At 49.4% G+C, this 9,051-nt stretch overlaps 1 long non-coding RNA gene across 1 annotated transcript; it reads right to left on the bottom strand.

The window, feature by feature from the left end:
• Positions 1-276: 276 nt before the first annotated feature.
• On the bottom strand, positions 277-8,493 carry LOC125615908. The gene is made up of 3 exons (XR_007346514.1): positions 8,021-8,493; positions 4,753-4,967; positions 277-434 (listed from the first exon to the last, which is right to left on the bottom strand). It is a non-coding gene; the product is annotated as an uncharacterized LOC125615908 (long non-coding RNA).
• Between the last annotated feature and the right edge of the window lie 558 nt (positions 8,494-9,051).

Here is a 9,051-nt window from a genome sequence, read left to right on the forward strand (position 1 = left end):
GTATCCCAAACTCTGCCCTCCTCTCTTGCCCCCCCACAACAACACCCAAAGCTGCCGAGCAGAAGGATAGGCAAGATGGGGAGGGCAAGAGAAAGAAAGTGTCCATGGCAAACATCTGTGCCCTCTGGCTGTTCTTGGGATGCTGCAGGAAACTCGCTAAAGTTTTAATATTGGCAGAAGAGCCCACTCAGTTCTGGATGGAGCCTCTGCTTCAAAGGTCAGCCTGCCCTGTAGAACCATTCGTTGCAGGCTTCCCCGTTAACCAGAGGCAGGAGATCAGAGAGTCAGGTTTTATTCCATCTCGTTCCCAGGAGGAGGGACAGCTTTCTACTCCTGATCCCACTCAGAAGAAGGAACCCTGGGCAGAGTGTCCCCAAGCTCTCCAGAGGCAGCATCCTGTCCACACTGTGTTCTCACATGGATGATTCCATTCCCTGTAAGCATAAATGAGCAGGAGTATTTTGAAAAGAGAAAGAGGCCATTGCCAAAAGGAGCCAGGTGCAGAGAGCTTCCCACAAGACCCTCAGCCTCACCCCCACCAAAAGAGTGCAAGGAATCAGGGTTCCACTTTATTATCCAGTATTCACTTGAAGCCACACGCCAACCGGGGGTCTTGAAGGGTGTGAGGAGGAGTCCCTGGCCTCCTGGGGCTATGGTCTCCAGGGAACAGAAAACAACCATACTACCAGGAAACCACCTTAAAAGAGAGATGAATGAGTTCCGTGGGAAGAGTATTTCATTCTGCTGGGTAAACCCGGTTCCTCCCTGCTTGGGGACCTTAGGGGTTGGTCTTCCAGCAGGAGCTCTTGCCTGGGATGGCTTTCAGCCTCTAGTTCCGGTCAGCCTCAGTCTTGTCCTGCACACCACAGACACTGCCGCCCCCTCCAGGACACTGTTCTCTGGGCCCCACCTCTGGCTCTTGGTGAATCTCCTTCATGACACCTTTTACTTTCCTCCCGGTTGTTCCATGTGTGTGGTAAGGCCCACGTAGCATCACGGCATACTCAAGGGCAGGAATGTGTCCTGTATGCACCTCAATAATTGTTTGTGGGATTTAACTAAATCCTACTGGATATTTTATCAATCAAAATAACGAGGATGTGAAATTACATTTACTGGGATTAAAAGATTCCTATAGTGGAATATTGTTAACTTTAAAAATCAAGTTATACGATGGAATGTTCTAGGACGGCCACAGCTGTGTCTTGTCACAGGGTCCTGGCAGGAAGGAGTCATCAAGAAGTCCATTTATAGGAGCTTCAGGGAAGAGGCCTCCTGGAGAGTGGTGGGCAGAGTAAAGTGTGAAGACGGGAGGGCGACTCCAGACCCACCGGGCAGAACACGTGCCACTGGAGCACAGATGGGAGAGGAGAGTGTGGGGGACTGGGGAGGCCAGAGTCTGCCAGGTGAGTCTAGCAGTGGGTTCTGAAGCCAGAAGGACTGGACTGGCTTACACGAAGCAGGGGACTGTCCCCCGCTTCTCAGCCGCAGGCTTTGTACCTGCCACACCTCTCTGCGCTGACCATAAAGGGAAGCCAGGAAAAGAACTTGAGTTATGCCAGGAAGTTCCCCCCCTGGGGACAGGGGGACAGAGCAGGGTGGAGGGGAATGGGTCAGGGTGGTGAGCAGAGGCCATTTAGAGCACGTGAAGGAGGGATGTGGAAGGATGAGCCAGGTCCATGGAGAGGTGTCTGTGAGGGCCATTGGCTGTCCCCCATCCCATTCAACGAGCATCTACTGTTTCTATAATCAAGGGGAAAACAGGTCTTTGGTTCAACACTCCAGCCCTCCAGAAGTCCACACAGGGGTGAAAACTGCAGCAGCCCTCTTATAATAAACAGTGACCGGCACTTTCAAAGTCTCCTTCAAATATTTCTATCCCTGACCCAAGATGTTGAAGACACAGCTAACTGTTCGTGGGTTCATCTGCTCACTGACTTGTTCACTCAACAGTATTTCTGAACGTGTTCCTGCTGAAGCTAGGCTGCTACTCCACAAGGCAGATGTGGTCCAGGACCCCGAAGCCTGCTGACGTAGCCCACGTTGGAGGGAAGGTGCAGGTGGCAGGTGGAGGTGCTGTTGGGGCCCTCCCACAGGAGAAAACAGAGCAGTGTCCCAACACCCAACATGATTTGCCTCTTCCCTGCTGGACAGGGACATGGGGCTGCCCCAGCATCAGATCAGGTGTGTCACCCTGTCTCTGTAAGGCCAAAGTCAAACAATAAGTGTGTACCTTCACTTCTCCTGAACTAATCATACAGACTCAGATTGGGTCCAAGCAACACCAAGATGAATTTAGGTTAAAATTTCATTTTAAGGGGCTGGGGTTGTGGCTCAGCGGTAGAGTGCTCGCCTAGCATATGTGAGGCCCTGGGTTCGATCCTCAGCACCACATAAAAATAAAATAAAGGTATTGTGTCCAACTACAACTAAATAAACAAAATATTTTTTAAAATATTTTATTTTAAAAATCAGAGAACAGGCAGTGGAATGAGATGGACATCTTTAAGTACATGCATGAAGACATGAATGGTGTGACTCTACATTGTGTACAACTAGAGACATGAAAAATTGTACTCTATATGTGTAATGTGAATTGAAATGCATTCTGCTATCACATATAACAAATTAGAATAAATTTTTTAAAATCAGAGAACAAAGTGGGTTTTGCACAAGCATGAGAGTGCGCAATGGTTCAAGTCCCCCCAGGCAGAAGCCCCACTGTGTGTCTCTGCTCCTGCACCCCATGTGGGCCTGGGCCTTGTGGCCATCACAGAGTCAACCTTGATGTTCCTCTTTAGCAGCAACAACTTCCATATTCCCAATCATAGTGATCCTACATAAACCCCAAAATATGTCAGACCCCATGAAATGCTTGTTTATTCAATATTTCTTGTGTGTGTGTGTGTGTGTGTGTGTGTGCGCGCGCGTGTGTGTTTTGCTGGGGATTGAACCCAGGGCCTTGTGCATACTAGGGAAGCACTCTACCAATGGCACTATATCCCCAGCCCCTTTAATATTTCTTGATCAAGAAAATACCTAATGACAAAAGCCTATAATGAATTTAGCTATTTGTACAAATAAGCATGCATTTTATTAATTATAGCCATTCATTAATATCCAAAGATTAGTGGCTCACATGGGTAGGAGGGGTGTTTCTCTACACAGGCAACACTTGTAGGGCACACATATTCTCACTTACCAGCACAGATCTCCTAACTAGACCAAACCACAGAGTGCTACCCCATCAACTGTTGTCACTCAGAGCTGTGAAAAGAGGGCCCGGGGTCGCTAGGGTACAGTCCTGGGTCCTACTGGAGGACGTTAGAGATGCTGGTGCCTGGAGCCATTGAGGTAAGCAAACAGGATCTCCTGACAGCCATCTGTCCAGAGGTCGCTGTTGGGCACACCCAGAATCTAACTCAGGGAGAATGGAAATTGCTGCTCACTTCTCAGTGTGGCCCCAGGTCCTTGGCCAGAAGGCTCCATCATAATCAAGACCAACCCAAGTGGGCCTGGAGCTCTATGGCAGACAGGGATGACTGGCTCTTCACCTCCCGTCAGCTCCACCATCCCCAAAGGGGCAGCTGGACCAATGGTCCTACAGACTAACACAACCTGACACTGATGGTCCCACTGCCCTTCATCTCCAAGCCAGCAGGCTCATTGCTAACCTGCCACAGCCATATGCTCGGGAAATGTTGCAAGAGAGGAAGTGAACTGTGAGGCGCTGAGCTTCAGGTCCTCCCTGAAGGATGTCCCTGAGCAGACTCAGGCAACTGGAGGCCTTACCTCCAGAGGCTGAAGCTACCTGTGCTGTGTACTGCTGCTGAGCACCCTGCGTGGGACCAGTTGGAGTTGTTCTCTGTGATTTTGGAAAGGATGCAGCTCCAATAAGCCTAACAAGAGCAAAGCCTGCTCCATCTGACCTGGAATGCAGTCACCATGTTGTATGCAGAGGCTTCAGCTCTCAATTCAGTCTTTTATCTAGATAAACACACAAATTTTCTTGGTACTCAATGTCGGATGCGGGAAGGAGGTAGGTAGCTACATGTGTTCAGGGGGCTGAGACTCCTACTCTGGAGGAAAAAACTGGCTTCCTGGACAAAGCACTAAGCAGGACAGAATGTGGATAAATCCCATGTTTGTGATTGACAAGATTTAAACCCACTCAACCAGACCCAACAGACTAGTGGGAGTCCAGGGACTCCAACTCCCCAGAGACAGGCAGATGCAGTGTGGAGTCTGAGTTGGGTCCAATGTGGGCTTCTCTGTAACACTCCACCCACTCGCTTTTCTGCATCTGTCAAGTTAAATGCCCAGCCAGACCTCGTCACTTCCTCTGCAAAAGGAGGGCAGCAATTCCTTGTCAACAAGCTCTATGGCTCTCTGAGATCTGGATGGACAGTATCTGCACTGCTGTGCTTACCAGTTCTTGTCCTCATTATTTGTTGTCAGAGCACAATACTAATCCTCAGTCTCCCCTCCCCCCACAGTGCTTGGTCACACTGAATAAACTGGCCCAAACTTCACAGGAGGCCACAGGAGGCAACAGACGCCTCTGAAGGGAAGGTCTACTGAACATAAGGGGAAAGTGCTTCTGGAGGAGCCCTTGATATACGGCAACACTTCCAGGTGTGGCCAAGACAGGAATGAGTGTATCTGGGGGCACTGCCAGGATGATGGGGGTTGTGAGTGAGTTGCTATGGGGTGGAAATATTTCTGAATGTCACCCAATAATGTGCCACTTACCACAAAGATAGTATCAGCATCTCTGTACAACCAAACACAGAGCCACCAAGATCTCCAGATTCCCAGCGTATCTGCCAAGGAATGTGCATCCCAGTACTTCAGTAAGTCCATCTTGGGTCATCTGTCCTCTAATGAGAAACCTTTTCCCAGACTGAGTAGGGATTTCAGAAACTAGGTAACTATTCACCAAGGAGCCATTGAGTATGTTTCCTTGCCTGTGAAATAGTTGTCATAGGAAAGGAATCAGCTATGGACCATCTGCACCTCATTAACCCAAGCGCTGAAAAGGAGGCCAAATTCACCAAGTGAACCCAAAAGCCTATGAGCAGGACTCATGCCTCCCTGGCCCAGAGCACTTAGCACTGAAGAGATTCCACATCTGTGGAGCCAGAGTCCTGGATGCTTCTCACTCCTCAGTGCTTCTCCTCAGTGGGAATTGGGAATGGAGGCACTTCTTTTCTTCCCAGAAAGAGAGGAAAACATTCCACAAGGATCATTGTGGCCAAAAATCTTCTCCTGTGCTGATGAAGGAAACAGGGGTAGCTGGCTCATAATGTGAAACTCACATGTGCTGAAGATCTCTAAGGAGCCTCCTCTGAAACGGTACAGAGAGAAGCCCCTCCCTGGAGATCTATGGGAGTCCTGGGGCCACAACCCCAAGAATGATGTAGGCAATGATTTTAGGAGGTGCAGAGATGAATGACTTTCTTGGTGAGAGTTGCATGTGCCCTAATAGTTGGGCATAACTAGCACACCCAACTTGTGGCTTCAAGACGTTGCCTGGGATTAAGATGGAAGGAACATAGATTAGAAATGTGTAAGTGCAATTGTTCAAACCTAGAGATATGTGCAAAGGTGGTGTGCAGAGAAGCAAAACAGGAAAGCAGAAGATAGCACGCAAACGGCCCCAAATTGGGAAATGTTGCTGAGGACTGGCACCAGGTGGGTTCCACGGTGTGGGCAGTGGGGTGGTGCACAAATTCATTTTCACAGCCCAGTGCCTGACTGTCCACCCAGGACCTTGCAATGTTGCTAGAGCCACTTGGTTTTTGCACCATGTTAGGAAGTCTTACCGTGAATGACGTGAGCCAAAGAGGAGATCCCTTTAATGATCCCCACGCCCTGGGCCCATGTCCTTGAGGTTGAACCAAGTGTCTTTAGTGCCCTGGGGGACCTTGAGGACTGCTCCTCTGGGTTAGCTTGGCTCCTGCATAGGGAAGGGTTCCTGCAGGCTTCTCACTCTTCCTCCCACCCCCTTGACCTCACCCCTGAGAGAGCAATCAAGGGTTTGGGGACAAACCTGGTCCAATTCCAGGACATGAAGGTGCTCTGGTGAGAGCTGTGGACACCTGATGGAGCCATGGGGTTTTGGAGTGCCTGAAGTTTGATGGGAAGGTAGGCATGGGGAGTGGCCCAGCATACCCCAGAAGAAAGTTAGAACATGATGCCTTTTTACTTATTGCTAAAGTTCTCATCTCTGGTCAGACAAACTGCAGCCCATACCCACAGTGGGGTAGTATGGAGCTGTTAAAAAAGTGCGTCAGAGCACATATGGAAACAGAAGGAAAGAAAGGGGGCTGCAGAATAGCATTTTAGCATGATTTGCTGTTATGCAAAATAAAAGCATCAACCTATGCTTACTTATAAGCATAGGGTGTTTCTAAACCAAAATCATCCCAGTGGTTATTTACCCAAATAGGCCTGGAGGATCAGGAAGAAACACTGAAGCCCCACTTTGTGTCTCCGTGTTGGCAATTTTTTCAGTGACCTATATTGCTTTTATAACAAAGTCCTTTTAAAATAATGGCAAACAATGGGGTAATATTTAAAATATTATGTCCATGGCCCAGAAGGTGTATTTCATGGGACCTACGTTAGAGTGAAGTGTCCATTCGCGTTGACGTAATAATCACAGTAGATAATACATGTTGCTTAGTAGTCATCATGACACAGACTCACATTTATGTAACCATCACCAGGCAGGATGCATATTGCATGATGGTCATTGTGAGGCCTCTTTAGATAGAAGCACAGAAGGACATGGAGCACTGACAGCAGTTGTGGGGGTGGGGGCGGCCGGCCCATCGTGGAGCAGGAGGTGAGTCGCACCTCACCTCAGCTCTGATGCCATAGCAGCTCTGAGAGGTTGAGTTCCATTTTCTCTGCCTCACAGATGGGGCCATTGGGGCTTTTAGATTTGGCCCAGTGGTCATGGCAGGGAAGCTAACTGTCTGGTTACACTCACGTGGTCCTTTCCCTAGTACAGAATAGTCACTGGGGTTACGTTTCCTAGCCCCCCGGCTCAAGGAAATGTGACTGGAAGGGATATGTGTCACTCTGGGCTAATGTGCTAAGACACACCACCTTCTCTCTCACCATCACCTCTAGGCAGAGGTCTCCGGGGCCTTAGGGGACTGTATAGCCACCAAGTGGAAGGATCCTGGATCCCTGAATGCTCACCTGGAGGAGATCCACTCAATGACCTAAATGAGGAGATGACATCCTGTCACATCTCTGAATAAGGGTGTGTTTGTTACTGCTGCTAGCTACAGGGTGGTGACAGAGTATCATTGGGTTTCAAGGGCTAAAGAGTAGCACCAGGACACCAGGACCATTAGACTTCAAAATCCATGCCCATTTTACCATACTGAAATACCCCCAAGCCATAAGCCTCCTCTGCTTGAACAAAGCCAAGTGGAGAATCCAGAGGCCTCAATGCAGATGGCCCTTGCTCATTACACACCACGTCCCCAACCACCCTTCTCTGCACAGGGCATGATCTGGGGGTGGGAAGGGCTTCCCAGAGGGCTTCCTGATCAGAAGCTTTCCAGCAGTATGGCCAGGCGTCTCTCTGCCAGGGAGGGCACCAAAAGTCCTGGCTTTACCTCTAGCCCTCCTGCACCTACCACCTTGGCACCCTCTCTGCCTGGGCTCCTGTTTACATAACCAGAACCCAGGCATGTCCACTTCCGAGAACTGCCACCCTCATTCATGTGCCCTGCCTGCTATGGTGGCTGAGCTGAGCTGGGCCCCAGCCCACATCGGCTTCTGCCCCTGGTTCTTGTCCAATCACTCTCAGTGGAGGGATGTGATGAGCTCCTGGAGGAGTCAAGAAGGTGATCTAGTCTGAAAGGGTTTGGACATAGTGCATAGGGATTGGGTCTGCAAATATCTTAGCAATACTCTTTCCCTTATGAAGCTCCAACGCCGAACACATTTGACCCTCGGATGTTGATTGGTAGAACTGGATCTGACAAAAGAAACTCACCATTCTAATGCACTGCGATCCATCCGGGCTACTCTGTGAGCTCCAGGCATGTAGAATGTTGGTTCTGCCATTCACCAGCTTTGGCTCTGTAAGGGCAGAAATGGGTCTGTGTTTAGATGCCATGGCACCACAAGCTCCCAGGAGACTACCCACAACACTGAGAGGACTTGGAAATGCTCTTGTCAAGTGAGGCAGCCTCTCAAGGAGACACGGGAAATTGGAAAGCTGTCAATTTGAGGAACATCAAGTTTTTCTTCCACTACAGCTATCGTCTGGCTAATTTGTTCAAGCTAGTAACCCCCAAAGAAAGGGAAGACACAGGAGCGAGGAGGCAGGTGGTCCCAGATGACTTGGGGAGCACTGAGATGAAGCCTCAGTCTTTGGACTGATCATGAGCCCTGGCCCCGCCAGGCCACACAGCTTCCTACATGCTCTCTGGAGAAGCACTTGCTGGGGACAGACACCACATCTGTGCAGGCCCTGGAGGAGTTAGTGAGAGCTGCGTCAGAGACGGCATGACTGGCTAGCGGTCAGAAACCGGAAGTGGGCCTGAGCCCCAGAGACGAAAGAGGAACTCCCCAGTGGAAGCCAATCACAGACGGCAGAGAAGAAAGCAGCGTAGTGGTGTGGTAAGGCCGAGAGAGCATCTTTCCTCATATTTTCCAAGACCTAGGCTTTTTTTGTCTTTTTTTTGAAATTATGCAGGGGAGTATCACACAGAGGCCCTCTTACCACAGCGGCTTCACAACCCTTGTGTCGTTTGCAGGGCCAGCACCAGCCCTCAACTGTGGCAGAGAGCCAGTGTCTGCACACACCCAGAAGAAACAAGTGATTCACCTCTCCTGCAGTTGGAAGTACTTCACAGATGCATCCATAAAACCAGAGGGAATTTGCTAAGGAAGGAAGTTACTCAGATGATTTCAAAATAAAACACCAAATTAAATCTTTTTACAGAAAAAGAAGACAGGAGTAGATTCATACAGAATATTTCTCAACTAAGGAGCATGAGTACCTTTATCGGTAGTAGCATT

The sequence above is a fragment of the Marmota marmota genome, unplaced genomic scaffold (assembly GCF_001458135.2).
Source record: "Marmota marmota marmota unplaced genomic scaffold, marMar, whole genome shotgun sequence".
Taxonomy (NCBI): Eukaryota; Metazoa; Chordata; class Mammalia; order Rodentia; family Sciuridae; genus Marmota; species Marmota marmota.